The following is a 23,148-nucleotide window of genomic DNA, read 5'->3' as shown; positions in this document are numbered from 1 at the left end:
TCCTACTGATCCAAAGATTCATTTGCCTGCTTGCTCTATCCTGCTTGCTGTAAGAAACAAAAGAGAAGGGTTGAAATAGACTTGTCTTCTGAATTTATGATGAGGGAATCCTCAATTCTAGAAGATAAATAAGCAATGCAAGAGGGGCCATGAGTGCAGTACTCCACCAGTGTATATGAAGAGAATATCTGGTCTGAAATCTTAGAGGCAGTTCTTAAAATTAATAAAAAGGAATTTTGTTAAAACAAACAAGGGGCCCCAATAACATGCATACATACAATTTAAATTAAAAACAACCATACAGATGAAAGTAATGAGATGATCGGGTACGATAGAGGATTAAGATTTTGGGTCAAAGAGAAGTATATTTACAATGCAACAAGAAGGGAAGCGCCCAGAAGGATCAGCATGCCAGTAAGTAAGCTTTACGTAGAGCCAAATACCAGAATGGAGATGGCTTGTTTCTACGGTCTTTTTATAGCAAATTTTGTACCTTGGAGGTTAGGGGCAGGGCACGGAAGTTCTAAGACAAAAGCCTGATGTGTTCAATTAGCCAATGTCAAAGAATTGGAGAGTTTGTTAATGAGTGAACCAGACTGATAAAAAAAAATTCTGATGAGCTATTAGGAAACCTCCAGGGCTGATGAAAGATTCCAGGTGAGTCCTAGGACTAAATCTGCATTTTGGCTGGAAGAGGAATCCAGGTGTGGCGGAACCTCGGCTGATGGGATTTTGATGTGCCAGGAATGAAAGGACAGGAGGAAATTACCAGAAGGATTACTTCACCAGGAAGAAGACATTAAGGAGAAACAATACAGGGTCATTGATAAGATGAGCCACTAGTCCAGGTGTTGTCCTATTCCTTTGTTCCTGTTGTGCTGAGGAGAGGGAGAAGCTTACTGTCCAGCCCTTTTGTGCAGATTAATTGCATCACTCCTGTAATAGCCAGAGAACCTCTTGGTTGAGATTGGCTTCACACAAAGCCTACTTCTGGCTTATATCCGAGTTGCAAAGTGTTATGGGTAGGCTTGTCTTGGCCTCCCCTGTCTTGCTTATAGTGAACCAGGGGGAAATGGTGACTTGCAACCACTTTCCCCTGCACAGTGAAGGGAAGTGATGTCAGCTGGACACGCATCATAGAATCATAGAATCATAGAATCATAGAATCATAGAATCATAGAATCATAGAATCATAGAGTTGGAAGGGGCCATACAGGCCATCCAGTCCAACCCCCTGCTTAAAGCAGGATCAGCCCTAACCATCCTAAAGCATCCAAGAAAAGTGTGTATCCAGCCTTTGCTTGAAGACTGCCAGTGAGTCCTTGCCACATACCCAGAAGTGGCATAGCCATCTGCAGCCTCCGCCCTGCTTTCACTCTCCCCCCCACACCTTTACTACTACTATGGTGGTTTTGCCTCATGTAGGCCTGAAAGAAGGGCAGGAGCTGAGAAGACAACCCAGGCTCCCCATAGGATGCCACAACTTACCCCCCTCCCTTGATTCTTACACCCATGGCATACCCACCAAGCCCTCCAGGTGCAGGTAGCCAGTTCCCTAGCTGGTGGCCAAGTACATTTAGGCAGGAAGGAAAAGCTGCAGACCTCTTCTGGAGCTCCTGCAAACCTCCAGAGGTCCAGGGACCCCTCTTTGAGAATCCCTGACAAGGGATAGCTGGAAGATCTCCTAGGATAGCCGGAGACTGATCATTTCTGTGGAACGACCTACATTCTGCTCTCACTAAGGTTGGTTTATGTGTACCTAGGATTCACCAGCACACATCCTCTTCTGCATCAGCAGGTGAGAACAACAGTTATGTTCACAAAGAGGGAAACATTCTAGTGGGTTTCCAAGGCAAAGGTCTGGAAGAATTGCTAGCACAGTCTTTATAGTACAGAGGCCACATGTCAGATTCCTGTCTCTCTGTTAAGATATAAAATATACTGTCTGTTCCACTTAATATTTCTGGTAAGAGAGGAGGAGCTGGTCTCATGGCTTAAGTGCCACTCAGTGCTTAACACCCACTCAGGGCGGCTGTCCCACCCCTGAGTGCCTCCTCTTCCATTCCGTTTGCCTGTCTGTTCAGCAGCTAGCCAATTGCCTTCCTTCCCCCAACCCTGACCACCCCTTCTCCTTCCACTACCCTCTGAGGCTCAGAGGCTGCAGATCCCTACCATGTGAGAGTTGTCCCTGCCAGTGAGTTCCCTAACAGCTGCCTGCAGCCTTTTCAGGTCCTGGGGGGAGGGAGAGGCCGTCTGCAGAGTTCTTCCACCCCCACCCCACCCCTAATCTAGCGCCCTGAATGTATCCCTGAATGCTGGGCCCCTAGTGAAGATATAAAATGTAAGTTACTCCCACAACAGCCTTGCAAAGCAGGTCAGACTAGGAATAAGAGAGGGCCTGGAGTGAACCAGTGAGTTTCCTGGCAGACAAGGATTTAAACCAGGGTTTCCCTGCTTGTAGCTGAACTCTCTAACCACACTTCTTTTCCAAGAGCATGCCTAGCGGCTTCTGGAATAGCATTTTTAAAAACCTTAGGACCCCACTCTGAGGAGATTTCAGCAGAAGGGTGAGAAGCAAAGGAAATGGGGACAGAAAAACCAACATGAGCACCTAAAGCTGCAGGGACTTTGTTTAACTAAAGGTGTCACAGAAAAAAGTGGGCATGGTAGATTCTGAAGAAGGGAGATGAGACAGGAGTAGCAACAGGGAGCAGCTTGGGGAAGGAATTGGTAGGCATAAAAGTCAGCCAGAGAGTTCTACACAAGATGGCGGCTCAGGCCACACGATGGACCTCAGGACCGCAGGAATTAGAGGTGCAAAGGCACTGCTATTTTGGGTGTAGGTGAATTTGTCCTGGTTCATGGATATTTTAACTTATGGAAGGGTTTGGATTCTGAAGACAGTCTGGGCAACTGGTAGAATTTTTTTGTTTAGTTTAGTTTTTTGTTTAGCGACTTTAGCTTCACTGGAGCAACTCGGAATCCCTCTCTGAGGCAGGAAACTGATGGGATTTCTGAGGTGATCTTATGCAGGGGTAGTCAGCCTGTGGCCCTCCAGATGTTCATGGACTACAATTCCCATTTGCTGGCAGGGGCTCATGGGAATTGTAGTCCATGAACATCTGGAGGGCCACAGGTTGACTACCCCTGATCTTATGGACTCACCACTTCAGCCCATTCTGCCTCTTTCAGGCTCCAAATTGCTGTTTATACTCTCTCTTCAGCAGAGAAGATATTACCTCCAAGCTGAGGAATCCTTGAATGAGAGAGCTCTCTGGAGACCTTCTTCTGACAATTAGTTCCCGTCGCGAAACGTCTCCGGTTATTAAGGGGTATTAGCATCCTCATTAGGCGTGTCACTCTATTGTGATTGGGTCTGTCACCGCGATCAGACAGCAGGCTCCCCAGAATAAACGCAAGCGACATTTCTTACCGATGCAACGTTTACCCAACTAATCAGCGCCGCTCCTCAGTCGAAAACATTTTGGTTTCTTCAAACGATGTCTTCAGCCAAAGCAGCTTCAGAATTTTTCTTTTTAAAAAAATCACTTTTAACACAAAAGCTTCTCCAAATTACAGGTGGCGAGCAATGTCGTGAAAGAGGCGTTGTCTCTCACATGGCAAAGAAGGGATCCCTCTGTGAGGCAGAGCTGAAGGACAAAGAAGAAGAAGAGTTGGTTCTTATATGCCGCTTTTCCCTACCTGAAGGAGGCTCAAAGCGGTTTACAGTCGCTTTCCCATTCCTCTCCCCACAACAGACACCCTGTGGGATGGGTGAGGCTGAGAGAGCCCTGATATTACTGAAGAAGAAGAGGAGTTGGTTCTTATATGCCGCTTTTCTCTACCTGAAGGAGGCTCAAAGCGGTTTACAGTCGCTTTCCCATTCCTCTCCCCACAACAGACACCCTGTGGGATGGGTGAGGCTGAGAGAGCCCTGATATTACTGAAGAAGAAGAGGAGTTGGTTCTTATATGCCGCTTTTCTCTACCTGAAGGAGGCTCAAAGCGGTTTACAGTCGCTTTCCCATTCCTCTCCCCACAACAGACACCCTGTGGGATGGGTGAGGCTGAGAGAGCCCTGATATTACTGCCTTCCCTTTCCTCTCCCCACAACAGACACCCTGTGGGGTGGGTGAGGCTGAGAGAAACCTGATATCACTGCTCAGTCAGAACAGTTTTATCAGGGCTGTGGCGAGCACAAGATCACCCAACTGGCTGCATGTGCAGCACAGAATCGAACCCGGCATGCCAGATTAGAAGTCTGCACTCCTAACCACTACACCAAACTGGCACTACACCAAAAGCCGTTCCCTCCAATGGATAATTAGAGGGAAGCTTGCGGACACTTCGGAGTAGGCGGCACCTGGTGTGGAAAAGTGTCAGCCTACAGGCCTGAGTTCAAGTCCCTCTTTTGCCGTAATGCTTTTGACATTGTATCTCCATTTAGGCCTCTTTGCAGGGGAATCAAATTGAGGGAGAGAGAACCACATACGCATTCCCCAGAAAAGTGGCCCGAAGTTTGATGGACAGCTGTCTCTTCCAAGATGGAATGGCATTATGTGACCATGAGCAGCTGCAGCAAATCCCACCCCATCTCAGCCCTCCTGACTTTTAATCCCTCTTGTTTTGCTTGGCTTAGTCGATATGATTGGCTACTGTTTGGGATGCTGGTACGGAAGCCTAGCCTAATATTTTGGTCTTTCCTATGGCAACTTGGGGTGGGTGGGGGGATGAAAACAAGGTTGGCGCTGGAGGGTGGTGAGCCGGGGTGGGTGGGCTATGAACCCAGCCCGGTTTGACAAACTGAGCACTGGGATTGCTTCAAACAAATGCCTCCATTGTGCATATTTCTGGCCTAGGAGAGGCATTGCAGTTTGTAAGAGTTTCCCTGCCCGGTCAACTCTAGAGGCGATAATCTGATTAGTCGCTTTTGGCTCCAGATCCACGGTTTGGTGCCATTTTGGCGGACAGGGACAGACCCAGCTTGGAAATATTGTGACGGCAGGCAAGGGAAACATCCATGAAGTCAAAACAGGACAATGTCATCTAAGCAGAACTTGGGGTGTGCCCCAGAATTTAGCATCTGACAATCATACGCTTGAATTTTTTTTAAAAATATTTTAAATTTTTCCATGGAAACCATGCAGCAAAATGTAGCTGTCCAAACTCCAGTTACCACAGTGGATTTTCTAGCATTGTTAAAAGGATTCTGTTTTCCACCAGCGACATAAATATAGCAAGACAAATGGTCTTCGTCATATTTTCTCTGACAACTCAAAACATCTCACCTCCCCACAAGGCTTGATGAATTTGATGTCTTGATGATGAATTTGATGTCTTGTCAGCCCCTGTTGCAATTTTTTTTTAATTGCCCAGGATTTCCAGTTTGTATTGATTTTTAATCTGCTTTGTGCCACATACTTGGTTCTGTTACCACTCTTGAATGTATAGAATGGGTTTTAGTTACCTTATCTGTCACCAGCTTTCTTATCTCTATCCTGCACTGTTTCCCCACTTCTTTTGAATTTGATTTTTTCATAGTCCTATCTCACCCAGGACTCTACTTCCTGCATTTCATCATCCTTTGACCCTGCTGTTTACAACGTTTCTCTCCTCCTTGTATAACTGTGTGCACACGGCTAATTGGACCCATTTGTCAAAGTGGGCTCTAATTCACAACACTCTGGATTATTTCTGGCTGCGACCCACTAATACGGCTACCTCTCTGACTAATTTAGCATATTTTTAGCTCCCTGTCAATTGAGTGGAATTTTTAATTGTGCTTTATTTGAATGCTTATGAAATGTAACAAGACAGGTCTTTAAGGGTACAGTATAGCTAACCAAGCAAACCAAGATGCCTCTCGCAGCCTCACCCACCTCACAGGGTGTCCGTTGTGGGGAGAGGAAAGGGAAGGCAGGAATATCAGGGCTCTCTCAGTCTCACCCACCTCACAGGGGAGAGGAAAGGGAAGGCAATTGTAAGCTGCTTTGAGACTCCTTGGGGAAGAGAAAAGTGGTATACAAGAACCAATTCTTCTTTTTCTTCAGTAATATCAGGGCTCTTACAGCCTCACCCACCTCACAGGGTGTCTGTTGTGGGGAGAGGAAAGGGAAGGCAGAAATATCAGGGCTCTCTCAGCCTCACCTCCCTCACAGGGTGTCTGTTGTGGGGAGAGGAAAGGGAAGGCAAATGTAAGCCACTTTGAGACTCTTTGGGTAGAGAAATGTGGTATATAAGAACCAATTCTTCTAAGCAAACAAAATGCTTTTGAGTAAGGGCCTAAAACATGTAAGTCAAATAGCTGCATTTGTGAGCCACATCCCTGTCTTTGGTCACAACTCACCTTCTTTCAGAGCAGTTCTCAGATGCTGACACCCCCTTCTGAACAAGCAGACAGGCTCATGTGTGGAAAAGGCTTTTCAAATACTCCAAGCCCAGGCCATTTAGGGCTTCGGAACAGAAGAAAATGTCCCCTGGAGAAAACGGGGATAGGAAGGCTGGGCTTGAAGGTTGAACAGAGTTGGTCACTTCAACCTCTCTAGACCAGACACCTCCCGGTGGCATGGAAACCACTGTGTTGTAATCGCCTGACCATCACAATCGCATGACAGGAAGAAGGGAAGCCAGAGTAGTGATGTATTGGAGTCAAGAGGATGGGCGATTTGACAGCTGTGAAAGGAAGCACAAGCCAAGAAACATACCATAGTGAGGGACAGTCCAAGGGGAGGGTTCCACTGGAAGTTCTACAAGCCAATAATATGGAGAGCTGATATTTGGCATCACATGTCCTGGATGTGGTGGTTAGGAGTGCGGACTTCTAATCTGGCGAACCGGGTTTGATTCCCTGCTCCCCCACATGCAGTCAGCTAGGTGACTTTGGGCTCGCCACAGCACTGATAAATCTGTTCTGACCGAGATCAGGGCTCTCTCAGCTTCATCCGCCTCACAGGGTGTCTGTTGTGGGAGAGGAAAGGGAAGGCGACTGTAAGCCGCTTTGAGACTCCTTCAGGTAGAAAAAAAGCGGCATATAAGTACCAACTCTTCTTCAGTAATATCAGGGTTCTCTCAGCCTCACCCACCTCACAGAGTGTCTGTTGTGGGGAGAGGAAAGGGAAGGCGACTGTAAGCCGCTTTGAGCCTCGTTCGGGTAGAGAAAAGCGGCATATAAGAACCAACTCTTCTTCTTCTAGATGCCAGCCTCCAGGTGGGACCTGGGGAACCCTGAGAATTACACTTAGCTCCAGAGATCAGTTCCCTGGAGAAAATGGATACTTTGGCTGGCGGCCTGTATGGTATTATACCCTACTGTGGTACTTGTCCTCCCCAGGTTCCACCCCCAAATCTCCAGGAGTTTCCAGCCTCGTTCTGGGAACACTATCCCCAACCCCATCTCCTGCCAATGGTTGGGGGGGTACCTGGTGGCCCTAGTCCTGGATGAGTCGCCTAAATCAAAGACCTTCTTACAAATGAGCCACTTGGCTCAGGGGAAAGTAGCACCCCAAAATAAAAGCCTGCCTTAGTGGGAAAACAGAGTACTAGAACTGGGGGATCTCTAATCCTTCACACTGAGAACTTAATGACATTCAGCTTTGTTTACATTATTATTGTCCTATCAGTACTGCAGAGCAAGATTCTGCCTTTCCTAAAGGCTGCCTGATTAGTTTGCATATTACGCATGTTGATAAGAATCACGTTCCATATTGTACAGCCTGAGATCAAGGAGAAGAACAATGGTCTCTTATGATTCAACTCTTAAGACTCATCATGTCACAAATTCCAACCAGTTAGTGGCCCCAAGGATGGACGCCTGGCCTCAACCAGGGCCGCTCCCTGGTGGAATGAGCTCCCGGAACACAGCCAGGCCCTGCCAAAACTAGCACAGTTCTGCAGGGCCCGCAAGATGGAACTTTCCTTTCATGCTTTTGGTTTGAGCCAATGACATGATAACATCTATTGGGACTCGCCCACTCATCTATCATCACTGTTACTTGGCATGCATTAGTTACCATCTTGATAAGAAGCCTCAAACTATCTTCTGCCTCTGGGGAGCATATAGGAAACATCCCGAGGGGTTGTTGTTTTTCACTGACTTATTTATACTGGCATCAATTAATAATATTTTCAACTCTTTTTATTCAATTTCTATCAATTTTTTATTGATTGTGTTCTATGCTTGGTTGTACACCGTCCTGAGCTGGCCTCGCCTGGGACGGCGGTATAAAACGAAGAAATAAATAAATAATTTGAAATGGTTTGGTCAGGGTTGGGGTTATCTGCTTCCGGGTGGGGCCCAGGAGTTCTCCAGTCATTACAACTGGTATCCAGACTTCAGAGGTCGGCTCCCCTGGAAAAAATGGAGATAGGAAGGTTGGGCTTGATGATGGTATTCCATAAATTCCAGGAGAACCTGACAGCACCCTGCAGGTACCTCCCCTAAAACTCCAGAAATTTTCAAAGTTAGTCTATCTTTGGCCAATGCAGAAAAAATTAAACAATTTTATCAAGAGAAGCGGAAGTATTTGTTAGAATTGCAATCAGCAAGTAAGTGGGTGAAGTCGACTTTGAAGGGTGGTTGTTATAAAGTGGTTAGACTACCTATGTGTAGTGTAGTGGTTTGGTGTAGTGGTTAGGAGTGCGGACTTCTAATCTGGCATGCCAGGTTTGATTCTGCACTCCCCCACATGCAACCAGCTGGGTGAACTTGGGCTCGCCACGGCACTGATAAAACTGTTCTGACCGGGCAGTGATATCAGGGCCCTCTCAGCCTCACCCCCCTCACAGGGTGTCTGTTGTGGGGAGAGGAATGGGAAGGCGACTGTAAGCCGCTTTGACCCTCCTTCGGGTAGGGAAAAACGGCATATAAGAACTAACTCTTCTTCTTCTTTCTTCTTCTTCTTCTTCTTCTTCTTCTTCACTAGGAACACCTAATGGTCACTCTGGATTGCAGTGGAAAAATCCCAAGCACGTGGCTGGGCATTCCTTTAAGGTGGACTTCTGCCCACTTCCTCTTTCTTCAAGAAGAAAAGTTCTTCTGATAGCAAGGAGGAGCAGTGTCCTCCATTAGGCTCAACTTTCTCTATCCGCTGATGTGTGGGCATGTAGTATGCTTTCAACACAGCCATATAAGATTGCAATGTACTGCTTTTGTAACTACCTATTATGCCTTTGTATTCTGTTTCCGTTAAAACAGGGGTAGTCAACCTGTGGTCCTCCAGATGTTCATGGACTACAGTTCCCATGAGCCCCAGCCAGCAAATGCTGGCAGGGGCTCATGGGAATTGTAGTTCATGGACATCTGGAGGACCACAGATTGACTACCCCTGCGTTAGAAGACTGAAATAGATAAATAAGATATGTATTTATAAATTATCTTTCCTAGTAAAGATTGCTCTCTTTTAAACCTCAAAGCTATGTGAGTCTGGATCTGTATCTCATCCACAAAGCTAATAGCTGCATACTTTCAAAATGCTCTGGTAATGTGTAGCTCCATTTCTCAGGAGAGAACTCAGGACCAAGCCAAGTCCAAAAGTCTCAACAGTATTTACAAGACATTTTGATGAAATTCAACCGTAAAACCGCTGAGGTGGTGAGACACATTCTTCTTTTGGGGTAAACCTTCTGCCTCCTGGAGCAAAATAGGTAAATCTGAATTCTTTGTCTCCAAAGTAGGAATTGGAGGATTTGTAATTTGAGTTTTTAAAACATTACTTCTGCAATACCTGAAATACAAATACCTGCAATACCTGTTTGATATTACTATATAAATAAATAAGTAAACCTTTTCAATATCCTCTGAACTTTCCCCTGAACTCTCCACTTTATGTGATTCCCCAACTAGCTCTTTAAAATGGCGGATGCAGCCAGCCATTTGCCCGGACGCTGGATGTTGGTGGCGTCATGCAGAGCAGCCAGAATATACTGACTACCTAAGGTAAGCATTTCACTATATTTAACGGATGCAGAAAGGCCCTTAGATTTCTTAGGTAAAGTTTAGTTCCTACACCTGGAAATGCTAGCTTTTCTAATTGTCTTTCTGTTACGTTAATAGAAGTCATTTAAATGGCCTTCAGCAACATGTTTTGTAATTGCTAGGTTGGAAACTTAGTCATCTTTGCGGTGCCAGAACTTTCCTGTTTATTTTCACTGCCACCGGCTGACATGGCTACTCTCCTGGATGTGTCAAGGAAAGAACTGCCAGGATTATTTACCTACTAATGCTGGAATGGTGGCCACATGGTAGTGCTATGGGAGGCATTTAGACAGGTAATTAATTACCTGTTTAAGGGCCTGGGTGTGTTCCGGGAACTCGCAGCCAGATCAAGTGGGGCGGGTGGAGGCTGGGCAGCTCATTAGCAGGGCCGGGACAGAGCTCCTTAGCAGTCCGCTAGTCAGCTCCTTAGCATTCCTTAACGAGCAGTCAGCAGGCCGGGAGGCCCTCGTCAGCAGGCCCAGCCTAACAGGCCAAGAAGCCCTCATTAGGAGGCCCTCCACCACGATCCTTTGCCCAGGGCCCTCTCACCTGCTGCTGGCTCCAGGCACTGAGGCGTCTGTGAGCAAGAGGCTAGAGTCCAGGGATGGAGGGCGGGAGCTGCAGGGGCACGGCCAATCAGGGTAAAGCTGGCTGCACCCTGATTGGCCCTATTCCAACTTGGACAGCCGGACAAGTCCCACCCCCTAGGCTGTTTCATAAATATATAGAGGAACAACAATGGATAAGGATTAAAATTGTTGTTTTATGTTCTATCAATTGTTGTTTATTACTTGTGGTACACCGCCCTGAGATGGCTAGACTATGAGGAAGGAAGGAAGGAAGGAAGGAAGGAAGGAAGGAAGGAAGGAAGGAAGGAAGGAAGGAAGGAAGGAAGGAAGGAAGGAAGGAAGGAATGAGCAAGTGGGTGGGATTTGGGGCAGGAAGGGACATCAGTGATGTATAAATACTATGGAGTTTACCCTCCAAAGCATCCATTTTCTCCAGGGGAACTGATTTCTGTAGACTGGAGATGACCTGTAGATCTGGGGGATCTCCAGGTCCCACCTGCGAACTGGCATATCTAGTTGTCCTGGAACGGGGAAGAGGGGAGTTGGACAAACAGGGCATAGAGACCAAGGTCTCCCCCTGGCATTGCCTTGCACTGGTATTCAGAGGTTTACTGTCTCTGAATGTGGAAGTTTGCTTTAGCCCTTATGGCCAGTAGGCAGTGATGGATCAGTCCTATTTGGAAGCATCCTGTGTTCATTGAGCTATGCTCCTGAATAAGTAGAATTGCAGCATTTAAGTCCTGCTTAGCTCCTTGCCTCCGTCCCCTTAGCTGCCTGAATTAAGTTATATTAAGTAAAATCGGCAACTATATGCAAATGTGCATCATTTATTAAAGTTTCATAATCCTGCTCTTTCAAGGTGCAGAATATGGATTTTTCTGTTGTTGTTGAGCATGAATTATACATGGCCGCGAACAAAAGAAGCAAAATTAATTCGGGCTACGGATCCGCTCTCCATCTCTTGCCATGCCCTCCGAGGGCGTTAAGCAAAATCAAAACGCTCAGCTCTGGTAACCCAAATACTTCAGCAGATACATGTTAAGCATATTAAACAATCATTCACAATTGTTTATTCGTGTTCCAAGAGCTGGAGTGGCAAACAATACAGAATTTGTCTATTAATTCCCAGGGAAGAGAGCAAAGAGGATGGAGACTGGGGAATAAAAGCATGCTACAATAGGGGGTATGAGAAGTTTATAACTGTGGGCATGCCCTGCGTGTCTCCTAGTCTCTCTCCCTGTGGCATTATTTCATGATTTAGCACAGGGTGCTCAAGTCCTAGTCTCTGGTTAAGACTGTGTGAAGCTGCCCTGACACTTAGTGAAGCTACCTTGCTATTGCGTCAGTTGGATGTGGCTCTGGGCAGCCTGACGTCTCTGCCTTTTTGCCAAGCCTGAAGCGACCACTTACAAAACAGGGACATTTTTCCAGCCAAGCAATAAGGCAGCGGGTCAGTGCACCTGGGCAAGCCAATGGCCATCTTGGCTGCCTTTGAATGGGAGAGATCCTGGCCTCCCTCCTTTGCACTGCATATTTCCTTCCTTACAGCTTCCCAATGTGGGATCCTCAAGTACCACAGGGGGGCACTGGCATTCTCAGTTCAGTTGGGATCCTGTTCTCCTGCTGCCCCTTCTAGGGTTGCCAGCTCTGGGTTGGGAAATACCTGGATACTTTAGGCATGGAGCTAGGAGTGGGTGGGATTTGGGGGTGGGAGGGACCTCAATGGAGTATAATGCTATGGAGTCCCCCTTCCAAAGCAGCCATTCTCTCCAGGGGAACTGATCTCTGTAGTCTGGATGGGGTTGCCAAGCTCTGGGTTGGGGAATACCTGGGTGTAGCTGGGAGTGGGCGGGGTTTGGGGCAGGGAAGGGCCTCAGTGGAGTCTAATGCTTTGGAGTCTGCCCTCCCAAGCAGCCCTTTTCTCCAGGGGAACTGATCTCTATCACCTGGAGATGAGCTGTAAAAACAGGGGATCTCCAGATCCCACCTGAGGACTGGCATCCGTAGCCCCTTCTCCTCACCTCACAAGGGCTTAGTTAGAAGCTATGTGTGATACGGGTCAGAAGGGTCCCCTGTCCCAGCTTCTGTCCCATGTTGGCATTAAGGACTTAAGGCATTAAGGAGAGCCAGTTTGGTGTAGTGGTTAGGAGTGCGGGCTTCTAATCTGGCATGCCGGGTTTGATTCTGCGTTCCCCCACATGCAACCAGCTAGGTGACCTTGGGCTCGCCACGGCACTGATAAAACTGTTCTGACCGGGCAGTGATATCAGTGCTCTCTCAGCCTCACCTCCCTCACAGGGTGTCTGTTGTGGGGAGAGGAATGGGAAGGCGACTGTAAGCCGCTTTGAGCCTCCTTCGGGTAGGGAAAAGCGGTATATAAGAACCAACTCTTCTTCTTCTTCTAATATTCCCAAGGCCTGAGGGACTTGGTTTTGCAAACAAGGAGAACATGGTGGGCGGAGGCACCTTCCTCCCTGAGCCCTCAGGAGGCCCTGTTTTCCCCAAATGGAAAAGAGGAAGAAGCCGGTGCTGTGGCTACACAATCTCTGACCGCATTTCTTAACATTACGAAGTTCTGTGAACTGCAACCTGGAAACCTCAGAACTCTGATCTCCCCAACTTCAAACCTGTTTGGAAGGAATGCTATCAGCTCTTCAAATGTTACTCATAAACTCAGCTTTTCTAAATAATCAGTTTAGAACTGCTGCTGACCCCTGCAATGAGGTTTAGGTCTCATTTGCTAGCAACAGGGATCTCCTTCTTGGGAATTTTCAGCCGTAGGAATGTATAGACTGTGCAGTGGTCAGGGGATCTGGAATGAAGCAACAAAATGGCAGCCAGAATTTCTGTTCAATTACCAGTGTATACCGATGACACAAAAAAAACAAATCTTGTTCCATTCTGTCCATAAAATGCAAAACCACAGACTCACGTGGCCTTAATTTGCCTTGGGGCCATGCAGGGATAGTCGAGGAGGTTTAACCCTTCAAAAGCCACTCAGTTTTGCTATTCAAAAAGCAGATTTTTTAAATCTGTTACTAATATTTCAAAAAAGGGTGTCTTATTTAAAAATACATAACTTCTTTTAAAAATATTAATAACAGAGCGGAGGAGGTTCTTTTGAACAGTGAAACTGAAGGAGGTTCAAGAGTTAAGCCTCCTCTCTCTTCCCTGCATGGTCCCAAGGCCAATTGCGGGTTACACAAACCTGTAGGTTGGGTGAATGTTACACATATGACAGCTGTAATGTACACCGCCCTGAGCCGAAAGGGGTGGTGGTAAATAAATAAATATCCCTTCTCCACTGCAAATGCAACTTGGGAGGGAGAAATCTTAGCAGGGTAACGGGGGAAAAGATGCTTTCCCACGGTCCCAGTTATTTCTCTCACACCCAGTCAATGCATCTCAATGTATTGGCAAGTTAAACAGGATCAGAACAGCACAGGTGAAAAGGGTGGTCTGAGGTAAAAAATGAAGGGGAAAAACAGTAGATGGAGAAAAAAATAAACCACTTTCCCTCCTCTATCTAGTACAAATCCTCCCTTTTCAAGGAAGCTTTGCTGTAAAGAATTGAGGCAGTTTTTCAAATATATATATATATCGATTTGGATGTCCTGTTTAGGTGGACTGTAGGCAGAAAAAATCTGTCAGAAAACTTTACTGACTTTCCCTTCAGAAACAGGAGGGTGCCTCTAAATTGGGTTCTGTTGAACTGATACCGGAGATTTAAAGAAACCCCCAAAGGTTTAAAAAAAAAGTCCCAGCTTGCTTGGCAACCAGAAGGCATGCAGCTGCGTTCAGCTGTAGGGCCCAAGCAGCCAAATGGAGAGGAGAAACTGGACAGAGCATTTGCTTCCAAAAGCCCCCCTCCCGAACAAGGAGGCCCAGCGAGTGGTGGGATCTCAATCTCAAACAGATTCTGTGAGGGACCTACTGGTCTCATTTTGAACCACGAATGGTTTTTGAAGAAAAATAAGAACATAAAGGGAAGGTATTTTTGGCACTGTTTGACCAAGTTGAATGGAGGTTATCGTTCCTCTCAACTTGAAACATTCCCCGAATCTTCAGCAGGCCGGAAACAGTGAGCTCTCTCTTGCAGGGGATGTGTCCAATTAAGAACCCCTATTCATGAATGGGTCCTTTCAACTCCGGTCCTCATGAACTGCAGTGACCTTCTCCGGAGGGCAAAGACGGCCGCTTCTAAAGTCGGGAGCAAACAGGACGTATCTACATGGCACAGAGAAGCAGCCCAGCCTGGGCACATTTCGTTACTGACCAGAAAGCTTGTGTGATATTGCAGCCCTGATTCACTTCTCTGAATTTAGCTGCCGCAGCTGCCCTACACTCTTTTCCTCTGGCTGCTTCTGCACAAAAGAGGTGGGACAATCATGACACCTGCCAACCGCTTCTTAAAAATCGGAGGGGCTAGGTGGAGCAATTGCACAGCGGGGTTTCTGATTAGCTGTGCAGATTAAAAAGCATCCTCTTCACAAGAGCTTCTGCCTGAAATGTTGCAGGGTTGCTATTAGAACTATATATAACCTCTCTGCCTCCTGCGGCGGCCATTTTGTGACGACCCTCTCCGCTCTCTGCCAGGTCAGGCATGTTCCTGCCCCGTTTCCATAAACATGCAAGTATTCGTCATGATGGCTCAGTCGTCCGACTGGTGCGATTTTTTCCACATTCCCGCGGGGCATCATCTTTCCTTCGTGCTCAAAGAATTCGTAGCCTGTTTGTTCCAAAGAAAATCCTGCATTCTTGAAAATCAGTTCCCCAAAATGTTTCCCCAGCAGGGTGCTGTGGGCAGTGTTGTGTATTCAGACCTTCCAAAGCAGCATTAGACAAACTATGGCCCTCCAGATGTCCATGGACTACAGTTCCCATGAGCCCCTGCCAGCATTCGCTGGCAGGGGCTCATGGGAATTGTAGTCCATGGACATCTGGAGGGCCGTAGTTTGACTACCCCTGTTCCTGAGCTTGGAGCATGAGACCAGGATCTTGAACTCTCAATATGGATTCGTCAGGTACCAGGTTCTAAGGAATTAATAGACAGGCTTAATGGACCTATCATGGACTTCCGTGAAGGGCCAATCGTGTGTCTTGACAGGAGTCTCAAACAAGTATATAAGTTCCTTAGTTTTCTCTTCAGTGTTTTGCATAAACCCGGTTCGGAGCTCAAGTGTTCGTGACTTGGCTGAACCCACGGATTGAATGGATACTGTCCTTTTCTTGTATTTGAAAGGGGGGAAATATGTGCCCTTCCTTCATTCACCTGCATTTGTCCATGAACTGCCCTGCAGCTGCCGGTACCAATAAAACGTTTTTTTTTTAATTGTTCAGGTAAAAAGAAGAAGAAGAAGGAGAAAGAGAAGAAGAAGAAGAGTTGGTTCTTATGTGCCGTTTTTCTCTTCCCAAAGAGTCTCAAAGCGGCTTACAGTCACCTCCCCTTTCCTCTCCCCACAACAGACACCCTGTGAGGTGGGTGAGGCTGAGAGAGCCCTGATATTCCTGCCTTCCCTTTCCTCTCCCCACAACAGACACCCTGTGAGGTGGATGAGGCTGAGAGAGCCCTGATATTCCTGCCTTCCCTTTCCTCTCCCCACAATAGACACCCTGTGAGGTGGGTGAGGCTGAGAGAGCCCTGATATTCCTGCCTTCCCTTTCCTCTCCCCACAACAGACACCCTGTGAGGTGGGTGAGGCTGAGAGAGCCCTGATATTCCTGCCTTCCCTTTCCTCTCCCCACAACAGACACCCTGTGAGGTGGATGAGGCTGAGAGAGCCCTGATATTCCTGCCTTCCCTTTCCTCTCCCCACAACAGACACCCTGTGAGGTGGGTGAGGCTGAGAGAGCGCTGATATCACTGCCTGGTCAGAACAGCTTTATCAGTGCCGTGATGAGCCCAAGGTCACCCAGCTGGTTGCATGTGGGGGAGTGCAGAATTGATCCCGGCTTGCCAGATTAGAAGTCTGCACTCCTAACCACTACACCAAGCTTACTCTACCTTTCCAGATGCAGTGCTCCCAGTTTCGGGGTCCTATTTCTGAGCAGAAAAGCTCCTCCACTCCAAAATCTGCTTGCTTAATTTGGGACGGCGTTTCAGCACATGAAAGCTCCCTTCCTACTTGTATGTGATGCTTATAAATGTTGTCTCATGCGGGCTCTGTTTCTGCCATGAAAAGTCATCCCCATCTCCCCCCACCCCCGTCCACTAACCAGTCACTGAATCACTTCTACTCTGTAGTCCATTTCTGCAATGGAAATCCCCTCTCCCCTCCACACAATGAATTTATTTCATTTTTGGCATCATTTCTGTGTTAGAAATCCCTCTCTGTAACTGTCTTCCACTTTGGGGCCTGCCTCCCACCCACTGCCTAATGAATGACATTTTAAGTGTGGGCGATTCTCTTTGTTTACGCTAATAAGAAACATTTTCAACCCCTGGATAAGACACTGTCTCCCCCCCATCCCCTTTTCTCAGGAAAACAAATGTTGGCTTCTCCTTCGAATGGCCTACATGAATATGCGGAGCTAGCCATCCTGCCTGCAGTGGTGGCTGGAGATCTCCCAGAGGAACAACCAATCTCTGGCATTCTTATCTTACTGTTCTCCTTATGGATAAATCACATCAGGCTAGAGAGAAAGTTGCAAAGGATTGGACTAAAGAGAGATCTTTCCAAGCCTCATTGGAGAAACAGAATGCACTTTGCACTTTTAAATGTGAACGCTATAACGAGCATTTTTAGCATGTCGACATGTAGCTTTGCATTTTTCGTTTTAATGTTTATTGTGGGGAGAAGTGGGGAGGCAGCTTAAACTCTCCTTCCCCTAGTACTGCAATCCTGATCAGGATTAGGACACTGCAGGCCTGCACATCCGTTTAAAAAAAGAACCTCTGGTCATGGCAGTCATAGAATGCCTGTGCAGTTCAGCCCATGCATACGACGTCATCAGTAGTTGATTATCAACAGCAGAGAAATAGGAGCCCATTCATCATTCCTCATGGTTTCTCTCTGTTACCTTATCCTGGATGCTTTAGGATGGGCAGATTAGGGACTGGAATGAGACACATCATTTTGCTGTAGTGGTTTGTTTTTAACTAATGGAGGGATAACTGCATCATTTAGCGATTAAAGGGTGGGGGGGGGGAACTGATTTTATTTGGCAGCAATTGATTTCTGACCAACACTGGAGATTTGTGTTTGTGTGATCCTTATAAGGTATCAACAACCAAGATGGGCAAGGGTTGTGAGAACCAGTGGAGATCTCAAAAGCCTGTCAACATTGATAGGTGTAGCCAGGCTATGGTTGCCAACATCAAGGTGGCATCCAAAGATCTCCCATTATTATAATTAACCTCCAGGATTGTAGGGGTGGCCAGACTGTGGCTCTCCAGATGTCCGTGGACTACAATTCCCCCTGCATGTGCTGGCAAGGGCTCGTGGGAATTGTAATCTACATTATGGCATCATACCCTGCTGAATTCCCACCCTCTCCAGGTCCCTCCCCCGAAACATCCAGGTATTTCCCAGTCCAGAGTTGGCAACCCCAAATCAAGTTGAAATGAGCCTTAAATCCCAATGGGCACAATTGGGCACAAAGTAGCTGACTCCTTGGTGGCAGAGAAGCATGACTTTTTCACTTCTATTGCAGTCACTGGTTTACCAATGTGCTCTGTTGAATGTGCTCTGTTGAAGTCACTCAGAACTATCTGTCCAAGCTGTTCTGCATTTCTCCTAGCCCAGTTCAAATCACCTAGCTCCAGAGTAACCTGAGGCCCTGGATTCCCATCTCAAGGCCTGGGAGAAGACATCAGGAAACATATAGGGAGGTCAGCCTGCAGGTGGAACCTGGGGATCCCCTGGAATTATAGCTTATCTCTAAGAGATAGAGATCAGCTCCCCAGGAGAAAATGGCTATTTGGGGAGTGGATTTCATAGCATTCTAATCCACTGAAGTCCTTCCCCATCCCAAGTCCCACCCATTCTGGGGATCTAAACCAAAAGTCGCCAAGTATTTCTCAACCTAGAGCTGGCAATGCTGAGTCCCAGTGGCTGCAGTGGGGTCACATGGCTGAACATTCCTTCGTACAAAAATAAACCCCTCCCACGTAGAAAATTGCTGGTGATTTCACAGAAGACAATTCCTCCCAGGAGGCTCATTCTCCATAGGCAGAAACCAGGTCAGCCTCCACCTATAGTGTGAAGTACTGCAGCCCAGGCCAAGTGTGTCACCTCACTGAGAACCAAGCTTCCTTTTCACCTTTGCTTAGCTCCACTGCAGCATTATTGCCAATATCACTGGCCCCTCCCAACTCTATGGTTCTATGGTTCTAAGCAGCGGCTGGACAGAGACTTCTTCTGGATGCTTTAGGCGGCTCCTGCTTTGAGTAGGGACTAGATGGCCTGTCTGGCCCCTCCCAACTCTATGATTCTAAGCAGCGGCTGGACAGAGACTTCTTCTGGATGCTTTAGGCGGCTTCTGCTTTGAGTAGGGACTAGATGGCCTGTCTGGCCCCTCCCAACTCTATGATTCTAAGCAGCGGCTGGACAGAGACTTCTCCTGGATTCTTTAGGCGGCTTCTGCTTTGAGCAGGGGTTGGAATAAATGGCCTGTCTGGCTCCTTCCCACTCTAGGATTCTATGATTATTGTATCGTAGGGGAAGTCCTAAAGCAGGGGTAGTCAAACTGCGGCCCTCCAGATGTCCATGGACTACAATTCCCAGGAGCCCCTGCTAGTAGTCCATGGACATCTGGAGGGCTGCAGTTTGACTACCCTTGTCCTAAAGCAACAGAGATGCCAGCCTCCCGGTTTATTGCCCCCGGAATTACAGCTCATCTCCATGTTGGCAAAGTAAGTAATGCAGCAAAGGTTCACAACCTGTTTAAAGAGTAGATAAAGGTTTATTTAGGAAATAATATACTTGACAGGAAAGAGGGGAGATAGAGAGAGAGAGGATACAATGAGGCACTTTTGAGAAGGAGGAGGAAATTGCCGAAATGTGGCAATCTGGGGACAGACAAGAAGCGACAACTGAAGAGAATGTGCTGAACTTACTCTCCTACCTAATTGTCTTCTTTCTGCCCCTTTCAGGGTCTTCTTCTCTTCTTCTTTGTACACCAGATATTGTCTTTTCCAACACTCCGAACAACACTGATCAGTTCCTTTGGAGAAAATGGCAGCTTTGGAGGGGCAACTCTATGGCCTTGTACCCCACTGAGGCTCCTGTCTACCCCAGGCTCCACCCCCAAATCTCCAGAGCTGGCAACCCTACTCCCCCATCCACCTCCCCCCCCCATCCACCACCATAAAACAGGGCTTAATAATCCCACGCCAGCCCAAGCAGGGATGACGCTTTTTGGACCCAGATTCCCCTCGCTCTCTGCAGGAAGAGGGCTGGTGATGGGATTTGCTGAACATCTCTGATGTGCACCATTTAGGTGTCGAGCCATTGCCTGGGAGGCCACATGGTGTTTATTTTCCAAGCCAGTCTGTTTGTCTGGAGCCGATGCTGAGCGCTGCCGAACAGATGCCCTGCGTCAACAGACGTCATTCTGCCATGCTCGCCGGGGAGCTTTCGAGGGCAGAGAGCCAATCCCTGATGGATTCTAGCCCGGCCCCTGCCCAAGGCAAGTGGCCTTTCTGTCCAAGGACCTCTGCACTCGTGCCTGGGGACCGCTCATAATAACAGCCTCTGCTATTTGCTGCTTTGCTGTGGGCAGTACTTGTAATCTCAGTCCTCAAAAAGGACGGCCGTGGAGATAACGCCTGGGGAATTCTCCCAGGGCCGTGTGAATTCTGCAGGCTTTCAGTTGCAGCCAGCTAGGAATTATATATCAAATAGCATAATTACACACAGGGAGCATATTATTATAATAATATATAATTTGTAGCCAAGTAGGTGTGAAGGTTATGCAGACAGATTGGGCAATTCCCCTAAATACTAGTATCTTGCTACCGGAAAGCCCGTTATCCAGTGCAGGATTCAGCTTCCTAAATTCTTCAAAGCTACGACAAATAGAATCACGTTGGGCTTGGAATGTGAGGAGCTGGGTTCAGATTCACTCAGAAAATGAGCTCATTTTGAGTGTAAGCCTAAACAGCAGGGCTGCCTTGTTTGTGACCTTGCATCACGTAGTAGGCAAAACACCTGATTGATCAGGTTACACCATTTGCGGCCAGCAACAATCAGCCTAACTTGCTTTACCAGTCCCATGTTTTTGTGGCATTAACATTAGCCCATGTCCAGAATCCCAGTTCAGCCTGTGTTTGTTTTCATTCTGCTAATAGTGGTAATGAAAGAAGAAATCTATAGGCTGCACATTGCTCCTTATAACTCTGCAATGAAAAGGGCTACAGCCTGGTTTAAAGCAGGAAATCTGGGCATTGGTGTCAAGAAACTGGTCCCTTCAAGCAGTTTCTTGTTGAACCTAAACAATGGTTCATGATGTGGCTTCAAAAATACAAAAGTTTTCTTTTTCTGAAAACTTAGGTCAAGCTGCTTGTAGTATCAAAGTGTCAGATAAGGGAGCTGGTCTGACCACTAGGCCTGAAGTTTGCAGGCCTTGTAAGGTCACAAGAATCTAGGAGGCTACCTTTCGTCTTGTTAGTATCTGAGTTCATGGGTGGGAGAATCACGGTTGCCGGCTCTGGGTTGGTGAATACCTGGAGACTTTTGGGGTGGAGCCAGGAGTGGGTGGGATTTGGGGCAGGGAGGGACCTCAGGAGAGTCTAATGCTATGCAGTCCACCCTTCCAAGCAGCCATTTTCTCCAGGGGAACTGATCTCTTTGCCTGGAGATCAGCTGTAAAACCAGGGGATCTCCAGGTCCTATTAGGAGGATGGCATACTTAGGGAGAAGGAGCTATAATTGGACCCAATGCAGCTGTAGGGCAGTTGGTCAAATTGGCAGACTCACCTGTTTGGTTGAATCACGTAGTAGGCAAAACACCTGATTGATCAGGTTACACCATTTGCGGCCAGCAACAATCAGCCCACTGCAGCTTTGCTGAGTTTATGAGAAACAGGATCCATTCTAGTATTTCCCTGTGTCTGGATTACATCTGACTTTAGGATAACTCTCAGTTCAGTGTGGGTGTCACCAACTGGGACATTTGTCTTGAAGCCTTATGGGACCCAGTCTTGCCGGATCACATCTGGATCTTGAACTAATCACTACAAACGTATGTAACTTAGATTTATAGCTTTGTCCTTTTTATCCTTGCTTTTCCATTGCTGCTTTATGGGATAGCCCAGGGGTAGTCAAACTGTGGCCCTCCAGATGTCCATGGACTACAATTCCCATGAGCCCCTGCCAGCGTTTTCTGGCAGGGGCTCATGGGAATTGTAGTCCATGGACATCTGGAGGGCCGCAGTTTGACTACCCCTGGCAAGGCTCCTATAGATGTTACTAAAATTATTACAAAATACAGTATTTGCTGGCGTATAAGACTACTTTTCCCCCCTGAAAAACATGCCTCCAAGTGGGGGGGTCGTCCTATATGCCGGGTGCACTTCAGTTGGGATAGACATAGCTGCCCATAGTGGCCCATAGAACTGTAATGTAATGTAACAAACTCTATATTTTGAGTGGATATGTTGGGGGGTCGTCTTATACACCCAGTCGTCTTATACGCCAGCAAATACGGTAAATGAAGTAAAGGGTTCTTTGTTCTTGTGTATTTATTATCGTAAATCCAACCAGATCCAACCAGAACAGTTTCTATATATGTCCTGCTTTCAAATCTTCTATATGGGGATGCTAGTAATACCTGGGGAACAGTTGGTATTACTAGCACCCCCATAAAGAAGAGCCAAAGGCCGAGATATATGCTAGATCAGTGGTCCCCAACCTTTCTGAGGCTGGGGACTGGCAGGGCAGCGGGCAGCACCCGCGCATGCGCGAATGTGTCGTGCACGGCCGAAATCGCGCATGCACGGCACTTTCGCGCATGCGCGCATGCGCGCATGCTTGCGGCCTGGGAAGTTTTTTACTGCGGGGGGGCGGGGAGAGGGAGCCGCGGCCCGGCACCATGGCCCGCAGGTTGGGGACCACTGTGCTAGATTATTCAACAGAGGCTGAATTTCACAGTTTGGATATTCATGATATTTACATTCAAAGGACAACAACTGAGGAAAATTTTCATTTGAAAGCGGGACATATCTAGAAACCGGCCTTCTTGGATCCTACACAATAATAAACAAAGAAGAATGGAGAACCCTTTACTTCATTTATTCTGTAATAATTTTAGTAACATCTATTGTAGCCTTGGGATAGGTTTTTTTCTTTCTCTTATTGTATTCACTGCAAACTGCCCCACTTGTCTATATTTGCTTATGGTATAGCCCTGCAAAATTTTATATTCACATATATTTTGTGATGTTTGGGGGCTTCAATCTGATTTCAGTACTTTTGCCCATTTCGGCTACATCTACCAGAGTAACGATTTTCTGAAACTCCTCTTGTAAGCAGCCTACCTTGCAAGGGCAATTTTCTTCTCAGACGTGAGTGGGTCAGAAGCTTTGCCCCTTGGTCCTTAGCTGGCTGGGGTCTGAAGGGCCTGGTGTCAGTGATCCCCTGGGGTGTGAGGATTCATGCTTCAGTCC

At 47.2% G+C, this 23,148-nt stretch overlaps 1 long non-coding RNA gene across 1 annotated transcript; it reads right to left on the bottom strand.

The window, feature by feature from the left end:
• Positions 1 to 3,495: 3,495 nt before the first annotated feature.
• On the bottom strand, positions 3,496 to 23,148 carry LOC143831377 (uncharacterized). The gene is made up of 3 exons (XR_013228861.1): positions 23,020 to 23,148; positions 6,346 to 6,671; positions 3,496 to 3,650 (listed from the first exon to the last, which is right to left on the bottom strand). It is a non-coding gene; the product is annotated as an uncharacterized LOC143831377 (long non-coding RNA).

This window comes from Paroedura picta, chromosome 3 (assembly GCF_049243985.1).
Source record: "Paroedura picta isolate Pp20150507F chromosome 3, Ppicta_v3.0, whole genome shotgun sequence".
Lineage (NCBI taxonomy): Eukaryota > Metazoa > Chordata > Lepidosauria > Squamata > Gekkonidae > Paroedura > Paroedura picta.
Note: the sequence above shows the minus strand (reverse complement) of the source record. Positions and strands in the feature narration are given on the sequence as shown.